Source organism: Cervus canadensis, chromosome 2, assembly GCF_019320065.1.
Source record: "Cervus canadensis isolate Bull #8, Minnesota chromosome 2, ASM1932006v1, whole genome shotgun sequence".
Classification (NCBI taxonomy): domain Eukaryota; kingdom Metazoa; phylum Chordata; class Mammalia; order Artiodactyla; family Cervidae; genus Cervus; species Cervus canadensis.
In genome coordinates, this window is record NC_057387.1 from 52975484 (window position 1) to 52999415 (window position 23932).

At 37.7% G+C, this 23932-nt stretch overlaps 1 pseudogene; it reads right to left on the reverse strand.

Annotated features, from left to right (window-relative positions):
* Window positions 1-20110, reverse strand: part of LOC122428829 — a 127041-nt pseudogene extending 106931 nt beyond the window's left edge.
* Window positions 20111-23932: the final 3822 nt, after the last annotated feature.

Consider the following 23932-nt stretch of genomic DNA (forward strand, 5'->3'; position numbering starts at 1 on the left):
TTAATTCTTTTTATAACTGCTGTACAAAACAGGAAGCAGAGATCTCAGGTAGGAATACACAGGCAGGTGACCTTAGAGGAAGTTGTGTAGATTTGGGCTGTAACATCATGTCTGGGTCAATTTTCAGGCCCAGGGAAGCCAGTGCACCAGGTACTGGGGAGGAAGCAGATAGTGGATGTTCCTAATAGAGGAGAGAAAGAGAGCTTGGATAAACTCTCAAGACCAACTTCTTCTCAAGTTTGCCTTAGGGAGCAATACAATCAGAGTCGATTAACATAGGCCTTAATGCTTTGTAGCAAAAGTGAATAACACTTATTGAGGGGAGACTAATGCAAGCTAAACTTTCATTTCCAAGGATAAATTAAAATTCTGCTTAAGTTTTCTAATTCCCTAGCTCCCTGGGTCATACAGGTCAATAGATAGTATGGTAGAATCCCTGGAACAAGTTCTCCTAAAGAGACTATGTTAAAGAAATGAGCGATACAGAAAAAAGAAAAAATGATAAACACCAGAAAATGCTTCAGAGACACTGTATCATTGTTACTGGGAGGAAGTGTCACACGTAACTTCAGACTAACTGTTTATATGGTGGAAAATCAATTTTGAAAAATGTAAGCAGTGGCCGCTGTGGGGCCCTAGCTAGGGTTTGAAATAAAACTCCTTTAAGTAGGACATAATTATTTTCTTTGGTTTCTAAAATATTGGCTATCATAAGCCATAAAATATATTTATTTAACACAACTGGCCCTAACCTATTTATCAAATGTAACCATAGCCCCAGGCACAAAATCCCAGCACTGGCTCATAGGCACGTGGGCGATGCTGCTACCGATGGAGGGCACGTCTTGCTGACACACTCTGGAGAGGAGGTCACAGTGAGAGGCATGCAGAAGGCATGTACCATCTTACTCTCCATGCTGAACCCCCACCAACCTTACCAGCTACATTTTATTTACGAAACAGATTCACGGTTCTAAAAAACAGAACAAACTCATCAAATGAATTTATTTTAAATACTGAAGCCAAATTAGCAGTTTTCTTTGCATCTGTGACTTTGTACAATGAATCTGTATAGGGTTTTGTTCCCACTTTCAGGCTGGAAAAAGACCGATCTTACAAAGTATTTGGTTTACCCACCTTCCTCTGTGAACCACCTTCACTCAAGTGGGTTTCTCCAAAATCTACAGCTCAGGAGGTATTTTCACAGCCTGAGAAGTGAAGTTGCTAAGTCTGTTGTTCTTTATACCCCTGGCCTGTGAGAAAGTGTCGCATTTTAAAGAATTTTATGCTCTTTGAACTTACTTTCATATAGTGAGAGATAAACAGAGTCGGTGCTCAATAAAGCTTTAGGTTGTAAATGACTAACTAGGTTTTGCTACCTAGATTGTTGTTCAGTCACTCAGTCATGGCTGATTCTTTGTGACCCCATTAATTGCAGCACACCAGGCTTCCCTGTCCTTCACTATCTCCTGAAGTTTGCTCAAACTCATATCCATTGAGTTGGTGATGCCACCCAATCATCTCATCCTCTCTCATCCCCTTCTCCTCTTGCTCTCAATCTTTTCCAGCATCAAGGAGTTGGCTCTTTGCATCAGGTAGCCAAAGTTTTGGAGCTTCAGCTTCATCATCAGTCCTTCCAGTGAATATTCAGGGTTGATTTCTTTTAGGATTGAATGGTTTGATTTCCTTGCTGTCCAAGAACTAGTTGGTATAGCTAACAAATAAGTAATTGAATGTGACTTGAAGCTTAAAAGAAGCCTAGAGTTTGTTGCCTTCTTTATTATGAAATACAAGGCATACACAAAAACCTCACAAATCAAAAACGTGCAGTTCAATGATTTCTCGTAAGGCAACACCTCTGTGACTACCACCTAGGCCTAAAAACGTAAAGCCTGTTGAAGTGTTTCTTATAACATTCATTAATTAATTTAGAAATTTTTCATGTCCCTACTATGCCCAGCACTATCTTAAGAATCCTTAGAGTCAGTGGGAAAGACAAACCATATGCAAATAAATATATAACATGTTAGGCAGATAAATGATAGGCAGAGAAATAAAGGGGTTTAGGGAGACACCAGTGAAGGTGCAGAGGGTTATTTTACATGTAGAATTACAAGGAGAGCCTTTGAAGGACAGGGATCATGTTTCGTTTTAGTCTGTGTTTGGGGGTGACTCACCCATAGTATTAACTAATAAATGTCTATCAAGTAAACTGGATAATGATGGAATCAAGTATTCATGAGAGGACAAAGCAATCACAAAAACAAACAGAAGACAGAAAAAAGAAAAAATTTTAAAAAAAGACCAATTGCAAACTAGTTTACTATGGAACAAGTCTAGGCAAATGGCATTTTGTTTGGAGCAGAGGAAAAAAAATGGTTCAGACAATGTGTAGCATTAGGACAGGAAATCTTATTCATTCTCAGGCACTTCCTTTCAAACTATTACACTAAGCTTTTACAAGTTTAAGAGAGCTCCAAATGCAGACATGCTCAGTTGTGTCTTTGCAACCCCACAGACTGTAGCCTGCCAGGCTCCTCTGTCCATGGAATTCTCCAGGCAAGAATACTGGATTGGGTTGCCATTCCCTTCTTCAGGGGATCTTCCCAACCCAGAGACTGAACCCAGGGTCTCCTGCATTGCCGTCAGATTCTTTACCATCTGAGCCACAAGAGAAGCCTAAATACAAACACCAGGCTATAAAATTTGGGCCAGTGTCCACCTATCTGTGGCTGGGCTTCACTTTCCTAAATGTTTCCAAAAATCAGTGATTGTGTATTTTAAAATGTCAGTGGAAGATAAAGAAAGCAGTAGGCACAAAGTATTACAAAAAATAAAAATCTCAAGTAGTTAGTTAAATACTCTTCAATTTTAATATTGACATTGCTAAACAACCCACCAAAGATCACTTTAGACCTCTGAAGATAAGAGGAACTAACTAGAGAGAGAGAGAGAGAGAGAGACTCTTCCTTTAATATTGAGACCCAGGTCAATCAAGAATGTTATTTGGTCAATACTGCAGAACCCAGACATATAATTGGCTCAGAGTTTTAAATAAAATGGAATCTAAATGGAAAACTTCAAGGGCCAATTTTAATAGAAAAAGAAATATTTGCAGGGTTTTTTTTTTTTTTTTTTTTGGCTTAGACTATTTAAGGATGTAGCCTGTAAGAGCACTGTAAAGGAAAGAGAAAGGAAAAAAAAAAAAAAAAAAGAGAGAGAGAAAAAAAAAAACAAAAAAGGAAAGAGAAAGAGAGAGAGAGAGAGAAACTTTTTTGGGGGGAGAGAGGGTAAAGCAAGCAGAGGAGAAGACAGGAAAGAAGGAAGGGGAGGAGAGCAGGAGGGGCCCTTGATATCAACAATTTGAGGAAAGTTAGAAATTTGCAAAACAGAATTGAAATGTCTGAGGAATTGTTACATGGCTCCTTTATTAGAAAATTATCTTCATGTTAAGCTGCCTCTGTATTTTGCTTCCTTTTCATGCCCATTGCAAATTGATACAGTATTCCAAGCAGTGTGCTCTCCATGTAGTAGTCCTTCAATAAATGCAAATGATGACATTGATTTTACTAAATCTATTTCCCACTTCCTTTTTAATGACTCCTAATAATCTTCATAATTAAGTTAAATCAATAGTAGCACAAGTAGAGAACGGGGCATTAAAAAAAACTCATGCAATCAATCATTCCATCAACCAATAAATATTAATTGTACTTCAGGGCTTTAACTATAAACAAGGTATATATGGTCCGTGATCTAAGGATTACAAAAACTAGCCAGAGTGATATTTGACAACAATCTTTATTATTGCCTTGGTCATCGTCTTTGTCTTCATTATCATTATTGCTAACACATTCTGAGAATTTCTTCAGTTCCAGGTAGTCTTTTAGCATTTACATATATTACCTCATTTGGGCTTCCCTGATAGCTCAGTTGGTAAAGAATATGCCTGCAATGCATGAGACCCTGGTTCAATTCCTGGGTCAGGAAGATCCCGCAGAGAAGGTATAGGCCCACTCAAGTATTCTTTGGCTTCTCTTGTGGCTCAGCTGGTAAAGAATACGCCTGCAATGTGGGAGACCTGGGTTCGATCCCTGGGTTGGGAAAATTCCGTGGAGAAGGGAAAGGCTACCCACTCCAGTATTCTGGCCTGGAGAATTCCATGGAATGTATAGTCCATGGGGTCACAAAGAATCGGACATGACAGAGTGACTTTCACTTTTCACCTCATTTAATCTTCACAGCAACATTTTGAGTAGACGATATTAGTCTCATTTTTCTAATGAAGAAACTAAAGCTCTAAAAAATTAGGAATTATAGAGTGAATTTCAATACACTGCTAAAGTTGTTATGAACCATAATGTGATGGTTTAAATATATGGTGACTAAAAGCAGCTATCAAAATTCAGAAAGAGAATCAAGATTCTCTTCCTCCATATACCCTCCCTCTGCTTAAAGAAAAATATATCTGAAAGTCTTCAAGTAGATTTATTTTAAAGGTTATCTTTCACTTTCTCAACTTTTCAAAGAGGGAATCACCGGTGATAATGGTTACAGTGTTTTATATACTTGATGCTTTGGAAGTTGTTAAGATAGGGAAGGTAATACAGATGATGTGATGTGATCCAGAGCCTTCTAAAATGAGGGGAAAGGGCACACCGATTGAGATGTAAGCCAAGGCACTCTCCTTGGGAATTTAGAGCCCTGTGTTTCATTTTCTGACCTCACTACAGAGACTTCCACATCATCCAGACCTGCCATTGGATAATAACTGTGTCCAGCAACCCCTGGGACCCAACCAATTTATCATCTACTCTGCTAGAGAGATTTTTGGTTCCTTGCATCCCGTCTTGTGCTGTGGGGTCTAGCGAAGCCAAAGGGTTGCTAATTGCCATGTTAAATTCTCCTGGCCTCAGCTATTCTCTCCCTGGTGTCTCTCAATCTCCCAGTCCAATTGGGGACATTCATAGGAATTTATCTGCACTCCAGGAGTTCAAAAAGCATTTACTGCTAGTTTGTCTGTATCAGCAAAGGAGAATGGTGGTTTTAGTCAGGGTGACTGTGCTCTGCATTTTATGATGCTATTTCATAATAGGAGGTTGCAATCTTCTGCCTACTATAAGATAAAAGGGAAAAGAATTCACAGCAAGTTGTGTTTGGGGAAACATTTTCTTGAATTTAAGGTTATCTATCAAGATAACAGTTATTACTAATGTCCTTATCTGATGTTGTCTAAATAAAGTCCATTAACTGACTTTACATTCCCAGGTCCAGTTGCAATAACTTTATTATAGCTGTCAATACCCTGTTGAAAATAATAATTCCAGCATTGATTTCTACTTCTTTTTTGCTTAAAGACCCTTTGGCATCTCCACCAAATTTCTGGATTTAAAAAACCTGCGGCATTGGGTAAAGGATTTTAAAAGTTATTGTGTGAACAAGAGTCCCTAGGTGATCCTTCTTATGCAATATTTTAGACAATTTAATTCTGTTCCACAAAATATAGAATCTGTGACTCAGGGTGATTTTTTTTTTCTCCTTCCACTTTCAAGTTTAAAAATATTTTAGGCAGCATGAAATGCATTTGCATCATTTTCACATGCATCATAATAAACAAGGGCATGCCTACTGCAACATAGTTACCATACCACCATCCCTGATCTGACCTACACATTTTAAGGCTGACCTAAGAACACAGAAAAAAACCTTCCTGCAGCTGACTCAATGTGAAGGATTATCATTTCTTTTAGTGAGGATATGTTTGATATATATTTGATGGGAAATGGGCTTTTTTTTTCAGAATTTGGAAAGAAGAACAGTGTTAAGTGCATCACCAACCAAACACAAATGAACAAAATGAACTTCCACCTCCCTGTGCAACAGTGGCAGAGGTGGTTTGCGGGTGTCAGGTATATTTGAATATGTTACTGACTTACATAGCACACGATGTGATTGATGCAGGTACCACATTACAAATCACAGTGGTCTGTTCCATTGGAACATGAATTTGAAAGACTGTTGTTGTTCTTGGTGAGACCTTTTTGACTCCTTTCTGCTTGTATACTTCTTTTTCTTTCCAAAGCAGATGATGGGGACTAACGTCGCAGCCCCTGAACAAAAGGAGTGAAAAATTTGGACTTTATTCCTGGCTCAGTCATACAACGTTCTCCTCTCTAGACCATGTTGATTTTTGTCTGTTCATTTGTTTGTTTTTCTCTTTCAGGTAAGACTTAAGCCCATGGTCTTTTTAGAGGTCACTTAATGCAGTGAAGAGAACACCAGTTTTGGAGTCAGCAAAACCTGAGTGGTGGTCCTGATTCTGCCACGAATAAGGTGTGAGACTTTAGGCAAATTATTTATTCTTCTGGAGATTCAGAGTCTTATCTGAAAAATGGAAATCAGATCGCCCACCTTGCAGAACTGTTTGTGAGAATTTAATTAAACTTCATAAATATAGTGACCAGCACAGTATAAGTTACATTGTAGAGACCCAATTATAATAATAATGGAACATAAACAGATAAGTGAAAACATAGGGTATTGTGATCTGGTATCTGTTTTTCTTTTTTTTTTTCAATGGATGCTGTGTCACTTCTGGAGAAATATTAGTTGTCTAGTGAAAGAGGAATTTGTTTTTAGACACTTTCTCCCTTTAATAAATGACAATGAAGTTTGTATTTCTCTGCTTCTTTGATGCAAACATTGAGTGGAATAGTGAGGAAATTAAATTGTTAGGTGCGTCTAGTTGGAAAGCCTAAAAACTAATTGCTTTATAGCCTGTTCAGGAAATGTAGTGATCTGATTTTAATTTTCTTATTTAAAGGATATTCTGAACACCCATCCACTGTTTGAGCTGTTTCTTTGCATTTTCAGCTTCTGTATGTCCCTGAAGGTATTTTTCTGTGATGCGCATATGAGGGGATATGAACCTGAGTTCCCTGAACTCAAGAAGGGACACTTCTTTCCATATGATTAAGTCATTTCTGGTTTGCATCAATCACCCAAGACGTGGAGGCTCACATATGCTGACCTAGTCAGCCTCCAAAATGAGGACAACTTTCAATTTACCTCCAAAGAATTTGTTTTGAGGATTGATATGACATAGGCCTTGAATCCTAAATTTTCTGTTTAAAAAGTTATAATATCATTTTACAAGTTAACAACGAGTGTTTGATATTAAAACAGATGGCAGTACGATGAGCTGAATTTACTCAGAAATTTTAGTCTTAGATTTTTTTCTTAAACTGGCTGTGACTTCCCCCAGTGTCTTAACTTCTCTATTCTCTGATCTTTCATCTATAAAAGGTTTTTCAAGTAGGAGATGCCAGATTTTTCTTCAATAGTAAGTTATAATAGTAAGCATAAAAAGGAGAAAAGAGCAACTCCCAAGATTAATCAGTTTTACAGTCATTGGTGAGACCCTGAAGTTTGTCTGAATTCAAAGAACTAGTTATGTGACCTTGGGAACTTTAATTTCCTCACCTGTGAAATGGGAACACAAGTAACATGAACTTCAGAGGGTAGTTGTGAAGGTTAACTGAATAATACATGTAAGATGTTTGCCACAGCTTAACCATAAATGTCAGCCACTTGTAGCAGTGACGATAGCAGTGGGGACCAGGAACTAGCTCCTTAATTCAATTCTCACAGCCTGAAACTTTATAAGTATTAATATCCATATTTTATAGACGTAACTGAAGTTCAGAAAGGTTAAGCAATTTTTAAAATGTCATGTGGTTACGAAGTGACAGTCAGATTTTGAAACTAGGTCTGTTTAATTTTAACCAGTAGGAAGGATATTTTCTAGCTCTATGATTCTGTGAAAATTCTATTTTGATTAGAATTACAAAATGGTACTTATGAGTTAATCGTTCTGTATTTTTGCTCCCAAAGCACTTTATACATACATACATACATACATACATATATATGTGTATGTATATATATATATACACACATACATACATATATGTGTGTGTGTGTGTGTATATTTATATACACATACAAAACTAGCAATGCATTCATCATTTCTTGTAATTTTTTTTTAAACTTGTCTGACCAACAACAGTAAGATTTGAGGACAATCTTGGTTTATGAGGCCAAGAGACAGATCTTGGCACACAGTAGGCATATAAGAATTGTCTTTTGAACAAAATATATTTTAAGAAAATACAGCATCTAGGGTGAAGCAAAGCAGAACAAAACAAACAATTTTGTTGGGTTAATTTGGCTTCAGGGAAAAAACAGAAAAATAGAGACTACAGAAATAGGATTTTATCAGGGCAGAAGGATAACAGACATTTAAGGTCAGATACTATTTAGCCTTGAGGCAGGGAATGGGATTCATTTCAGGAACTTCCTCCTAAAACAATTGCTCTGAACTAAGATTTGACTGGTTCCTGCAATGAACATAATTAAAGTCAATCACATTTTTTTTATATCCAGAGTAGTTTTAAACTTAGAGACCTGATTATTAAATTTGGACCAAACAGACGCAGTTCACTTTCAAAGACATTCTAGGAGAAATTCACTACGGTTGATGTTTTGTATTAAAATTTATATCATCCATCATCCTAATAGATTATACATATGATTTGGCCATCCCATTATAAGAACAAAATGCTATCTTGTCTCCTTGATACAGTGTCTTAAAGGGAAAAAAAAAAAAAAAGAAAGAAACACCGCACTGTTCCTTTTCTGGTTTTTTTTTTTTTCTTTGAAGTTGTTCATAGCACACAAGGTCTGGCATCGGGAGTAATTAGAGTAAACCATGCAGAAATCCCAAAGGAAGCAGGCAGGTAGGGTAATGTTTGCTGCATTGAAAACTTAAAAAAGAAAGCTTGGTGTTTTAGAGGACAAGAAGGTGAACAAACCCTTCCGAGGACGATTAAATGAGTGAATCTGTCTTACCTGTCTAAATGAGACTCCCTGGACATACTCTGATGTAATGATAATTATGGGAAAAGCTTAAGAGGAAATTTTTAATAATTAACAATGCTACCCTATACAATAGGTGGACAAATGTTTTCGAAGATTATGACCAACAGTAACTGTGCCCTAGGATCACCTGAGATGCCGGTCGCCACCCCAGGTAAGAAAGCTGAATCTACTATCCTTATGATGCATTCAGTCCTCGCCCCCGACAGGTCCCTTGGGAGACTGTAAAAGTTCTATTGACAGGAGAAGACCTCTGACAGATAGGGCCCTTACAGAGGGAGACTTCTTTTTCCTCAGTGTCTTAATTTTTTTCAGTTAATTTGGTTTGTGTCAAATATATCCCATGTGTATTGCCTTCATATCTCCTTTCCTTATGAAGGCAGAAGGAAGCAAAGTATTTAAAAGCAAAAATAGTGTGAAAATAAGGTTTCTGGATTTAGCTAGTAAAAAAAACCCCACATGTTACATGAAATATACTTATACTAAACAATTATTCATTATTTACCTCCAATTCCAGTGTAAATGAATGTCCTATATTTTATCTGTCTACTCTATGCAAAAAGGCATATGTCACAGCCTGGAGGCAGCCAGCACACTATTTGCAAATGACCTTGCCTGTGAACTGATGCAGAGAAAATTGCATTTGTCACCTAAAATAATTAATCTAAATCTTAAAATGTTTCCTTTATTTAGGAAACAAGAGTTCAAAAGTAGTTTTCATAATGTAACAGCCTCTGTTATAGACTTTGATTTTACTGTGTTCCTGAATTCAACCTAATTCAATGCTTTATGGTTGTGATGGTGGTTTTTTAAAGAACTAGGTTTTTAGTCAGTGAAAATAATCTGAAAGAAATGTATCTGTCCTCCAAACTCAAAGTCTTACTTGATTTTTCACCTAGACAAGTGAAGTGGCTCTTTAAATAATCACCAACACTAAAATGGACCAAGCTACCAAGAGCTTCAGGAAATCGACATAAAGTAGGTGATGATAAGCATCTCTCATACACTGAGGTCTGTCTTAGCGTCCTGAACAGGGCAACAGGTGTGGCCACAATGTGAACAGATGCTTCCACATGTGGGAGTTGGGGTTTGAGTCCGCCCCTGCCTTTTCCTTTGTGTCACTCACTGTGGTGATGTGTGTTTCAAGCTGTTGAACTCCTTTGACTCACTTTATGCCTCTATTTGGTAGAGCTGTGGGCTGTGGTGTGCTATTTCTTTCTTGCATATTTTTATAGGATTGTTAAGAACTTTTTTCTTTTTTTAAATTTTAGTCTTGCTGTTTTGAGACTTCTGAATCAGACTTTCTGGTCACTGGTTTAGGATATGATTTTATAGCAGAGGGAGAGAAAAAGAGAGAAACAGTAGAGGCATTATTCTTAAGGGGGGAAAAAAGCCCCAGCCAAAGGCAGATGACCTTGCCCTTGTTCTGCCTTGACACGGGAAGTTGAACTGCCCCAGGAAGTCATTAACAGACTAGTAGTGACTGTTTTGTCAGGTCTTATTGTTTAATTAGATCACAACTTGGTCCCAATTCTAAAATCCTTTTGGCACATGCCATAATTCTCAGTACTTAGTATCAAATACTTCCAAGCAACTGCCTATATAAGGCAAAAAGCAAGTAAATTTAGCATTTGAACTAATTTAATTAAAAACATAACAGACTCTTAGAGTAAGAAGTTTCTAGTGGTCAGTCACTCAAACTTTTGTGGAAGTGATTGTTCCCTGTGGCTGCAAAATGCTCAATTTGACTACAGGCTTCCTTTGAATCACATTAAGTGTTTTGCACCATGTCTGGAGAATAAGTTTTCATCTCAACAGCATATCCTAGTTTGATGATGCTTCCTCTGTGTTCATGGACTGTGATGTAAATACCTTTAGACACAAAGCTGAATCAAAGTTCTAAACCTGGAGAATGAGAGTTGTTGCAGACTTTACATATTTGGCTCTGAGATTCTGAGCCATCAGAGCTGAGCTTTCTGGGGGTGCATCATCACAATTAATGCCATGCAAAAATTAAAAAGAGGAAAGATCTGCAAAGATCTGAGAAATCTCAGTTTAAAATAAAAAATTTCCTGATCACTCAGTTTAACGCTCAAGGGCTAGGTATTTTCAGTAAAAAATGCTTAAATGCTGGGAGTTATCAACCTTTCCAAGGAGAAGATGCCAGAGACCAATGAATTTGATTCTTGAGATATTTCCCCTAGAGGATCAGCCTGCAGTTCATTTTGATTAATTTCATTCTTCTGCCTCTGGTGATATTTCTATAGACATCTTCCCTTTTCTTTTTTTCTTTTTTTAAAAAAATGTGTCAAAGTCCATCAATTAGTTCTGTTGTTTATATCTTCCTCCATTATCTCCATTTAACCAAGCTCATCCTGTTGGGTTGTGTTAATATTTCCCTTTACACATCTATCCATTTCCTGTATCTGTAGAGTTATGATTTTGTTTTTTCAAATTTTGTTTTCAATGTTTTTCCAAAATGTACTAAGTATTATACAAATTGTATTAAGAGGATGGTATAGAAAAACTTAGGCGACATCCTACCTCAGATTGCTGAGGTTGAACAATCTTGGCAGAAAAGGCACCTTATGTGTGAACTCAAGAAGAGTATGAAAAGGGAGAATAACTAATGAAACTGTAAGCGTGATTTCAGTGTGAAAAGAAAATAAATTGTGAAGGTTGAGCAATAGATGATATGGCTAAACAGAAAAGCAAGAATAGAATTGTAGAGAACATTGCACATCCCAATAAGGCTTGATTTTCATCCTGGTGGGAAAAGGGCATAGTAAAGGATCTTAAAGAGAATAATCTCTGCTTTTGAAAAATCACTCTGGAAAAATGTGGAGAATGGATATGAGTAAGGAAAAATATGAAGTAAAAGAGTGGTAGAGGCTCTTTTGGTAAATTAAGCAAGAAACAGAATCAGAAACTCAAATAGTAATCATGCAAAAAGCTAGGTAGAAAGAATCCACCATGAGCAGTTAAATGATGAAAGTGAATGAGTGGCAAGACAGTGAAGGGTGACTGTTTCCAGTCTTGGTAAAAAGAGGAATTGTGGAGACGATTCATTCATTTATTGAGAAAGCAAAAACAAAGATGAAAGCTCCAGTCTGGACAGGGATCAAATCCATTTTGGACATGTTGAGCTTACAGTATCTACTGTACACATAAGTGCAGATATTCAGTTAGCTGAGACTCATAAATAGGGGATCCATCGGTCTGTCTGTAGAGTGCTGTGGAATCTCGAGAATAAATGAGATCACCAAAAGAGCATTCTAGACTCTAGAGTAGAGTCTAGGACAAGAGGTAGGAATAAATTAAAGAGGACTTTATGTAACCAAAATGAGGAAGAAAGAATTTCATGTAAAGATGGGCAAAATAAAGGACAGAAATGGTACGGACCTAACAGAAGTAGAAGATATTAAAAAGAAGTGACAAAAATACACAGAACTACACAGAAAAGATCTTCATGACCCAGAAAACCATGATGGTGTGATCACATCTAGAGTCAGACATCCTGGAGTGCAAAGTCAAGTGGGCCTTAGGAAGCATCACTACAAACAAAGTTAGTGGAAGTGATGGAATTCCAGCTGAGCTATTTCAAATTCTAAAAGATGATGCTGTGAAAGTGCTGCACTCAATATGCCAGCAATATGCAGGCTACACTCAATATGTCAGAAAACTCAGCAGTGGCCACAGAACTGGAAAAGTTCAGTTTCCATTCCAAACCTAAAGAAAGGCAACACCAAAGAACGTTCAAACTACAACACAATTACACTTATCTCACATGCTAGCAAAGTAATGCTCAAAATTATCCAAACTAGGCTTCAACACTATGTGAACTGAGAACTTACAGATATTCAAGTTGGATTTAGAAAAGGCAGAGGAACCAGAGATCAAATTGCCAACATCTGTTGGATCACAGAAAAAGCAAGAGTTCCAGAAAAATGCCTACTTCTGCTTTATTGACTATGCCAAAGCGTTTGATTAAGTGGATCACAACAAAGTGTGGAAAATTTTTCAAGAGATGGGAATGCCAGACCACCTGAACTGCCTCCTGAGAAATCTGTATGTGGGTCGAGCAGCAACAGTTAGAACCTGACATGGAACAACAGGCTGGTTCCAAATTGGGAAAGGAGTCAATGCTGTATATTGTCACCCTGCTCATTTAATTTATATGCAGAGAATATCATGTGAAATGCTGAGCTGGATGAAACACAAGCTGGAAGCAAGATTGCCAGGAGAAATAACAATAACCTCAGATATGCAGATGACACCACCCTTATGGCAGAAAGCAAAGAGGAACTAAAAAGCCTCTTGATGAAAGTGAAAGAGGGGAGTGAAAAGCTGGCTTAAAATTCAACATTCAGAAAACTAAAATCATAGCGTCTGGTCCCATCACTTCATAGCAAATAGATGGGGAAATAATGGAAACAGTGAGATACTTTATTTTGGGGGCTCCAAAGTCACTGCAGATGGTGACTGCAGCCGTGAAATTAAAAGACTCTTGCTTCCTGGCAGAAAAGCTATGACCAACCTAGACAGATTATTAAAAAGCAGAGATGTTACTTTGCCAACAAAGGTCCATCTAGACAAAGCTATGGTTTTTCCAGTAGTCATGTATGGATGTGAGAGTTGAACCATAAAGAAAGCTAAGTGCTGAAGAACTGATGCTTTTGAACTGTGGTGTTGGAGAAGACTTTTGTGAGTCCCTTGGACTGCAAGGAGATTAAACCAGTCAGTCCTAAAGTTAATCCGTCCTGAATATTCATTGGAAGGACTGAAGCTGAAACTGAAGTTCCAATACTTTGGCCACCTGATGCAAAGATCTGACTCACTGGAAAAGACCCTGATGCTGGGAAAGATTGAAGACAGAAGGAGAAGGGGATGACAGAGGTTGAGATAGTTGTATGGCCTCACCAACTTGATGGACATGAGTTTGAGCAAGCCCTGGGAGTTGGTGATGGACAGGGAAGCCTGGTGTGCTGCAGTCCATGGGGTCACAAAAAGTCAGACAAGACTGAGTGGCTGAACTGAACTGCTCAATACTATCAGTTAGAGAAGTGGGCCCTGAAAAGTTCTTTGCATTCAGTAGATGGGCACTCACTGGTGACTTTATCAGAGATGGTTTCATAGACATAATATTGTAGATCTAATTGCAATGAGATTTGTTGAGTTAGTTTTAATAATTTGTGTCTTTCAAAAATTTGAAATTTGAAATTTCTCCATTTTTTAAATTTGTCCATTTATTCTAAGTTGTCATATTTATTGGTACAAAATATTTCATAATATTCTGTAATTATGATTTAATCTCTATAGGAGTCATAATGATATCTTCTCTTTCTGGATGTGGGTAGTTTATCTTTTCTCTTTTTATCTTGATTTGTCTAGCTGGAAGTTCATATATATTTTTTGTTGTTCAAATAAACAATATATGGTGTCATTGTTTCACTATATTATTTTTCTATTTCATTAATTTCTCCTCTTTATTATTTCCATTCTTATGCATATTCTTCCTCTTGTTTTTCTAGTTTTTAAGTTGGGAACTTGGACCATTAAATTTTGAATTTTATCTTTTCCAATAGAAACAATTAACACTATAAAATTTGCTCCAATTTTTAGCTACACTCATGATTTTGATATGCAATATTTTAAGTTTCATTCCAAACATTTTATAATTTTTCTCATGCTCTTTCCATGAGTTATTTAGAAGCATGTTGTTTTATTTTCAAATATTTGAGGATTTCCCAGATAACTTTCTGTTATTAGTTTCTCTTATGTCTAGATAACATATACTATGCAATTTCAATTTCATTTTTAAAATTGCTGCAATCTGTTTGATGATTTAAATGAACATTTGCAAATCTTAAGATATGTATTCCAAGGACTTTGGGGCATTCTGTATACACTAACTATAGCATATACTTGTTGCTTAACATAGTTCAACTCTTTTATATTTTTACTGACATTCTGTCAATTTGCTCCATCAATATTTGTCCTTTTGGTTTATTCAGATTTTGCTTTGTGCATTTTGAAGCCCTATTATTAATTGCATAGATATTTAAAATTGCTTTGTTTCCTTGATGGACTGACTCCTTTAACATCATGAAATTTCAGGTAATACACCTTGTTTTATAGTTTATCTAATATTATTTATAGCCACTCCATTTGCTTTATGCTAAGAGTTCGCATAACATGACTTCACTTCCCGTTTTGTTTTTAACCTAGCTATGCTATTATATTAAAGTGAGTTTCTTGTTAACAGCATAGAATTTGGACTTTACAGTTTGATAATTTCTTTTAATTAGAAGTTCAGACCATTTGTATTTAATATGACTATTTATATGCTAAGGTTTGTTAGGCGAGTGTATGCTCCTCGATTCTGTCTCCTCACAACAAAGATCTGGAGTGATGGACATTAAAGCCCTCAGCAAGTCGCAGCTTTCAGGTCTTGGACAGACCATGTTACAGCTCTCAGGTCTCTAACAGACCGTGCTATAGCTCTTAGACAAATGAGTGTTACAGCTCCGTGTTACAGCTCTATTTTATTCAGAAAATAGCAGGAGAATCCATCCTTGAGGCATGAGGGCATGCCGACCCAAAGATGCGAAGAGAAGAGAGTTGGGGAGCTTGCCAGGGCATGGGAGAGAAAGAGAGCCTTTTGGCGCCTCTTTTTTTTTTTTGGCACCTCTTTTTATGTTTTTCTTTTTTTTCCTCCCCATGGGTCTGCCCTTGTAAATTGAGCTAGCCAGGAGTGCTGTTTGTTCTACCTGAGGTCCTCACTCCGGTCCTCAGACCTTCCTCTGACCTTCCTTTGTTCTATTTTCGCAGGCTTTTCCGTTCCTTGTCTTTTAGCCACCGTCATTTTGGACTCCTGTTTCCTATTCTAACTACCTAACAGGTTTAAATTATCAGTTTGCTATTTTTTCTATTTGTGACATCTATTTTTTTATTCCTTTTTTAGTCTTTTCATGCCTTTTTATGGATTGAATATTTTTAGTATTTTATTTTACTTTTGCATATTGGCTTATTAGCAATATTTTTTTGGTTATTTTTTACTGATTGCCTTGGAGATAACAAAATGCATTTTACTATCATACTTGTTTTTCCATTTTGGATGACTAACCATAGCAGTGTGCTAAGTCTTAGGGATTCCCAGTTTGAAATTTTCATGCTAAAATCAGGAAAGTCTCAGGCATACAAGAATGAAATGGATCACTACTTTTCTCATATAGTATAAAAATATTAAAACATCACATTATAAACCCCAAAATGCACTACTATTTTTCTTGTTTTACTTAGTTGTATTTATAGTTTGTTTTTTTTTTTAAATAGGAAATTTTACCATGTTTATCCACATATTTATGTTTCTCACACTTTTTATTCCTTTGTGAGATCCAAATTTCCATTTGGCATCTTTCTTGGGGGGAAGGGGTAAGCTTTTGTTATTGATTTCATTTAGCATTATTTATAATTTATATTTGCCAGTAACAAATGCAAATTTTTTTAATTTAAATTTTATTAAGATTTTATTTTTTAGAGTAGTTTAAGGTAGCTACCTAGAACAAGTCTTGTAAGAAATTTACATTTTATTTCAAGTGCAAAGAAGTCAACGAAGGGTTTTAGTAGGGGAAGGATGAAAGGTCTTATTTGTATTTGAAAGGAAACTTTGGAAAGTGGAATCAAAGAAAGTGAAAATTAGAGAAGGGAAGCTTAGCATTTGAGGTATAAAAGTGGATGTTTTGGTAAAAACACCATCAAAGGAATGACCGGGTTTCAGGATCATTGGAGTCAGCAAGCAGAAGAAACTGGAGAAACATACCATCTGTTTAGATGTTTAACTCTTTGAAAATGATAATAATCAATGATGAAGAGATATGAAATGTCTTATGTATTTCATAAGGGAAAAGGGAAAGCCTTATGTATTTGAAAACATGAAATAGTGACAAAATATTTGCATAGGCCTATGATGTATTTATATGTTTAAAAAAAAAAAAAGAGGAAACTGATGAGTGATGATGCTAGGAAACGAGTTGGGCAACTCAGTCAAGTGCTAGTGTGCACTGGGTAGGATGGTGGGCTGTAATGGGTATCCAGAGGATAAAGTTTGGTTTCAGTTAAAGTCAGAAATGGATTGAGGAAAATGGTGGATCTAGGAGACCTGCTAATAAGAGAGCAGGTGTTCCACAGCCCATAATACGAGAGTATCACAGAGAGAGTAGACAACCCACACAAGAAAGTCTCTGCTGCTCTCACTCCAGGGCTGTTCAGGCATAGCTTCCGGAATCACTTTGATTTGGAACCAGCACATCTGGCAGCTTTGGACAGAGTAAACACTTCCATTCCATTTATAAAAATACAGTGGAAGTTGGTAAAAGTGGCCCAAACTGAAGGGGAAGAGGGGAAGATGAAGCATCTTAATTAGCTCAGAACAAACAACATTAATGTGGTAATCAGAGTGAGTGGCAGAGAGTGAGATACAGGGGGAAAAAAAGCACAAGGAAACAAAGAAACAAGAATGAAATTAGAGAAGAATGATAAAACTGACAAAAAAGGAAGAGACCAGACAGAGAAGCAAGCATAGGATGTTAGTGTGGGTTCGTTTTTTTTTGTTTTTTTTGTTTTTTGTATGCTGAGATATCTAAATATAACTGGACTTCAATGAAAGAACTGAATATATTTCCTTGTCTATTAATTTGGTAATCTGATCAAAAAGCATTTGGGTTTATGTAAAGATTATTAATAGACAACAGAGCCAGAAGAATTAGAGCAATTTTCTTTTTTTTTTTAATATCATTTAACTTCCATACATATGAAAAGTAAATGTTTCCACTAAGGAATAAAACACTGAGCAACCTGCTTAGCATCTATAAGTGAGTTTATCATATGGTTACTAAAATGAGTTATATTCAATCTTCAGTTTGTATGTTCATTTTGTATATCCCTGGGCCTTGGCCTTAGGGATAGCACACATCTGCTGGAAGTCACATACACTCTGTGAGAATCAAAATTAAAAATTATAGATACTTCATCTAATAAGACAATAGGGAATGTCAGCCTATTACAGCCCTGCAGAAAAAATTTTCCCAAAAATGTTTCAGTCACATTCTGTGGGAAGATACTAGGCGCTATGGTTTAACAAGTGTGTTGGTTCATTGCTTCATAAACAGAGGGCATACTGCAGTACTTTGGGGATGGGGTGTTCCCTTGACCCCCCTGAACCCTGGACTCCCAATAAAACATCCATCAACTGACCATCCTAGAGCTGTCATTATTCCCTAACAAGCCTCTTTGCTCCAACCACACCATCCTGCTTACTAGTCTCTACCTATGACTTGCTAATTTTAGTACATATTGCTCTTAATCATAGCACGTCAAAGCTGAAAGGGCTCTTAGAGATTTAGATCAGCCCTCAATTTACACCTGAAGAAACACATTTCAGAAGTCCTTCAACCCCTAACTCAAAATTTACTTCCCACAAAATCGCTTTCCCTCTGAAGTTGAAGCCAGCTCTGAGAATCACTCCTTTCCTTAGCACTTCTTTTGCTATTATAATTTCTGTTTGTCCAAGAAGGAAGTCTTGGAAAAGTCAGTGTTCCTCCCCTGGCTTCCATTTCTTCCTCTGTAACAAGAAAGGGCTGGATCTGATGACCTGTAAGGTCCCTTTTTACCATAGCATGTTTGTTTTCCAAATCTATCTCTGAAGTCTCGGATCCTTTATAAATTGTTCTTCGTCATACATGCCGGCAGTTGTTACTTTGCATGATTCCTTGTAACTGAAATTGGTACCTATTGATACCAGTTCCTCACTGCAACATCCATGGTGTCAGAGGTCAAATGTCAGTTACCACAGAACTGTGCCAAGTTCTGTGCCAAGTGAAGAATCAGTGCCAGTGTGCATGGGTTTCAGCTAGTATCACACAGTGCCAAGTAAGAACTGCCTGTATATTTCTATTCCATAGTAGTGTTTTACTTCTTGGACCTCATTCTTCAAATTTTCTTTGAAGAACGAACCTTGCCTTGGTAGATAAACTGTATTTCAAGGACCTTGTCCTTCCCTTGCCAAATGTGACTACATGACCAGAACTAGGCCAGTTAAATGTTCCCCGTAGAACTTATATCTTCAACCATGGCAATTCAAGGTTTGAAAAGGGCTGGAGTGGAGTCACAAGATGGCATTGCTCTGAAGGGACTGTTCACCAGTTCCTCTCTGCTACTTGCTGTTAGAATTGATCTTGTTCCTGTACTTTCTCGGGTTTAATTCTTTAGCGGTGAGAAAAACGTGCTGAGGAATCCTCTTCATAACCTGCCGGAAAATCTGCTAAATACCTAACCTGTGCTCACAGTTTTCATTGGCCTGATCCTTGTCACAAAGAAGATTAAGGACAGAAGAACCCCTAGCACTTGGGCAACAGCTATAGGGCACCACAGATAGTAGAGCCTTCAGAACACCCTGGGGCATGCACTGCTGCTCGCCTGTTACGGGTGAGGGGTTTGAAGAAACAAGAAACGAGAGATTGTAAAGGAATTAAGATTTTGTTAGCAATATGTCCTTCCAGCCATAGGAGCGAGGACCTCCTACCTGAACCTGAGGTCTTCTGGAATCTGAGACTGAGTAGTGTGAGCTTTCTGCCGAGTTTGTTTTTGCTGTCCCAGTTTCCAGCATGGTGGGCTTATTGTCACTTCCACCGCGCTGGGTTTTCTTGTGTTCAGCTTCCACCAAGGGAGCTTTTGCCAAGTTGGGCTTCTGCTGTGCTTGGCCTCGGCCTCGCGGGGGCCGAGCCGAGGTTGTTTCAGCCAGGTTAAATCCAAGAAATGGCACCGTATATGTTGGGGGATTGTGTAATTTCCTTGGTTCTGTCTCGCCACAGCAAAAATTTGAAGCGATGGACAAATCGGTGTTACAGCTCTGTTTTATTAGGAAAAACAAAGGATAGTATGCCATCGAGGAGTAAGGGTGAGCTGACCCAAAAGACGAAGAGAAGAGAGGCCTCAATCCTTCTAGGCTTCCTCCTTTTATACATTTATCTCCTCCCCCATGAGCCTGCCCTATGTAAATTGTGCTAGCCAGGAGGGCTGTTTGTTTTACCTGAGGGCCTCTCTCCAGTTCTTGGACCTTCCTTTGTTCTATTTTCATGGGCTTTTCCCTTCTTTTTCTTATAGCTACCGACATTTTGTACTCCCTTTTTCTATTCTAACTACCTATCATTTTGATTCTGAGAATTACCCTATCTCATTGTGCTAAATCCTTATTTTGCTTAGGTTATGCAATTTGTGTTGTAAGCAACAGCAGCATCTCAGCTGTTTCAGGGTTTCTGGTTTTACTTGACCCAGCGTATTCATTTCTTCCTACAAACTTCACAAACCAGTAGCATTCACTGGTTGCCCTTCCAATTTCTGAGCACTTACTTGTTTCTTACTTTTATTCAATCTGACTCTTACCTCATTTGAACTCCACCTTTGAAAGTTACTTCTTGCTAAATATAAAGGTCTTTTAAATTTTATTTTAATTTCTCAAACTTTGGATATTTCCTTTCCAGCGTCTGACAGAATGGAAACTCTCATCTACCTTTTTGTGTCAGTTCGGCCCTCACTTCTCTGACAACACTTCCATTACTCTTTTAAGCCCTCCTTCTTCTTAAATGTTGACATATATAGGCTTCTGTCCCTAGCTCCCTGTGTTCTACTGGGGTCTATGTTGCTCAGCCTGGATCCTTCCTTCCCTAAGAACATCTGATAGTCTGCTAAGAGTAAAGGCAGAGGTTACATAGGGCACATCTCCTTAGATTATAAATTTCACTTGACACTGTGGAGTAGAAAACATAATTTTTATATTAATTCAATATTAGGATGGATTTTTAGGATAAGAAATTTCTTCTTTCAGTGAGAGTTCCTATCTACTTCTTAATAACTAACCCTTTTCACTCAGGCAGAAATAGGATCAACTAGCATACTTCTTGGCCACAAGATACCTTCTGGAAACAGCCTTTGAGAAGCACTGTTCTGGATGATTGTATTTACTCTTACACAGTTCAGCAAAGTAATTAAGAGTAGGGTCTTTGAAATCTGAAGGACATGGCTCCACATTCCACCACTTACTAGGTATGTGACCTTGAGAAGTTTTTTTTTAACATTTCTGAGTCTGACTTTTCATCTATGAAATTGGAAAAGAATATCTATCTCGTAGGGTTGCTGTAAGAATTAAGCAAGTGCTGAAAAATAAAATGTGTCTAGTGAAAGCTAATTGCTGCAGAGAATTGGTCTTGATCTGTATAAATAATAGTCAAATCTTTATCTCTAGCCTTAGGCATCCTCTCAAGTTCTAGTCCATAAATTACAATGATCATTTAGTTGTCTTACTTGTTCCTTAAATTCTATTTATCTAACTGAGGTTATCTCCCTCTTTAAACAAAGTATTGCCTTCGAACTTCACTATTTTTACCAATGGCACCACCATTCTGTCTAGAATTAAGGCATAAAGCTCTGACTCTTTCATCTAAATCACCACCACATGTCCAATCTCTTGACTAGAATAAAACTTAGCATCTTGCTTCTGCAATGTCTCTCATAAATCCCTTGTACCATCCTTCTTTTTTTTTTTTTATTTTGGTTACAGTTGATGAACTTACACTGATAAATTGCTATCACCTAAAGCCTAGAGTTTACATCAGGATTCACTCTTGGGTGTTGTACATTCTGTGGACTTTGACAAATGTATAATAACATGTATTCACCATAGTATCATGAAACAGTCTTAGTGCTCTATCTATCCCTACCTTCCTCCCTGCAAACTCCTTGAAAGTTGTCTTTTAGTGCTCTTGCTCATCTTTTATTGGGTTGTTTCTTTTCACGTTGTTGAATTTTAAGAGTTATTTGCACATTTTGGCTAACAGTCTTTTACTGAATATACCATTTGCAAATATTTTCTCCCATTCTGTGGCTTGTCTTCTCATTCTCTTGACCATCTTCCACAGAACAGAAGGTAATGTGACAGTGAATCAGATGTTAAACATCAGTTCAGTTCAGTTCAGCTCAGTTGCTCTGTCATGTCCGACACTTTGCGAGCACATGGACTGCAGCACACCTGGCCTCCCTGTCCATCACCAACTCCTGGGGCTGACTCAAAGTCATGTCCATTGAGTCAGTGATGCCATCCAACTATCTTATCCTCTGTCATCCCCTTCTCTTCCTGCTTTCAATCTTTCTCAGCATCAGGGTCTTTTCAAATGAGTCAGTACTTCGCATCAGGTGGCCAAAGTATTAGAGTTTCAGCTTCAGCATCAGTATTTCCAATGAATATTCGGGACTGAATAACTCTAGGACTGACTGGTTGGATCTCCATGCAGTCCGAGGGAAACACAAGAGTCTTCTCAACACCACAGTTCAAAAGCATCAATTCTTCAGCACTCAGCTTTCTTTATAGCCCAACTTTCACATACATACATAACTATTGGAAAAACCATAGCTTTGACTAGACAGATCTTTGTTGGCAAAGTAATATCTCTGCCTTTTAATATACTGTATAGGTTGGTCATAGCTTTTCTTCCAAGGAGCAAGCATCTTTTAATTCCATGGCTGCAGTCACCATCTGCAGTGATTTTGGAGCCCAAGAAAATAAAGTATCTCACTGTTTCCGTTATTTTCCCATCTATTTACCATGAAGTGATGGGACTGGATGCCATGATCTTAGTTTTCTGAATGCTGAGTTTTAAGCCAGCTTTTTCACTCTCCTCTTTCACTTTCATCAAGAGGCTCTTTAGTTCTTCTTCACTTTCTGCCGTGAGGGAGGTGTCATTTGCTTATCTGAGGTTATTGATATTTCTCCCAGCAATCTTGATTCCAGCTTGTGTTTCACCTAGCCTGGCATTTTGCATAATGTACTCTGCATATAAGTTAAATGAGCAGAGTGACAATAAACAGCCTTGACATACTCTTATCCCGATTTGGAACTAGTCTGTTATTCCATGTCCAGCTGTAACTGTTGCTTCTTGACCTGCATACAGATTTCTGAGGAGGCATGTAAGGTGGTCTGGTATTTCCATCTCTTGAAGAATTTTCCACAGTTTGTTGTGATCCACACAGTCAAAGGCTTTGGCATAGTCAATAAAGCAGATGTTTTTCTGGAACTCTCTTGCTTTTTCAACGATCCAAGAGTTGCTGGTAATTTGATCTCTGGTTCCTCTGCCTTTTATAAATCCAGCTTGAACATCTGGAAGTTCACAGTTCACATACTATTGAACCCTGCCTTGGATAATTTTGAGCATTATTTTGCTAGCATGAGATGAGTGCAATTGTGTGGTAGTTTGAACATTCTTTGGCATTGCCTTTCTTTGGGATTGGAATGAAAACTGACCTTTTCCAGTCCTGTGGCCACTGCTGAGTTTTCCAATTTTGCTGGTGTATGCAAATGATGCAGCACTTTGACAGCATCATTTTTTAGTATTTGAAATCGCTCAACTGGAATTCCATCACCTCTGCCAGCTTTGTTCATAGTGATGCTTCCTAAGGCCCACCTGACCTTTCATTCCAGGATGTCTGGCTCTAGGTGAGTGATCACATCATCATGATTATCTGGGTCATGAATTTTTTTATTGTTGTTCTGTGTATTCTTGCCACCTCTTCTTAATATCTTTTGTTTCTGTTAGGTTCAAACCATTTCTGTCCTTTATTGTGCCCATCTTTGCATGAAAGGCTCCCCTCATATCACTAATTTTCTTGAAGCGATCTCTAGTCTTTCTTATTCTATTGTTTTCCTCTATTTGTTTGCATTTATCACTGAGGAAGCCTTTCTTATCTCTCCTTGCTATTCTTTGGAACTCTGCATTCAAATGGGTATATCTTTCCTTTTCTCCTTTGCCTTTCACTTCTCTTCTTTTCTCAGCTATTTGTAAGGCCTCCTCAGACAACCACTTTGTCTTTTTGCATTTCTTTTTCTTGGGGGTGTTCTTGATACCTGCCTCCTGTACAATGTCATGAACCTCCGTCCAGAGCTCTT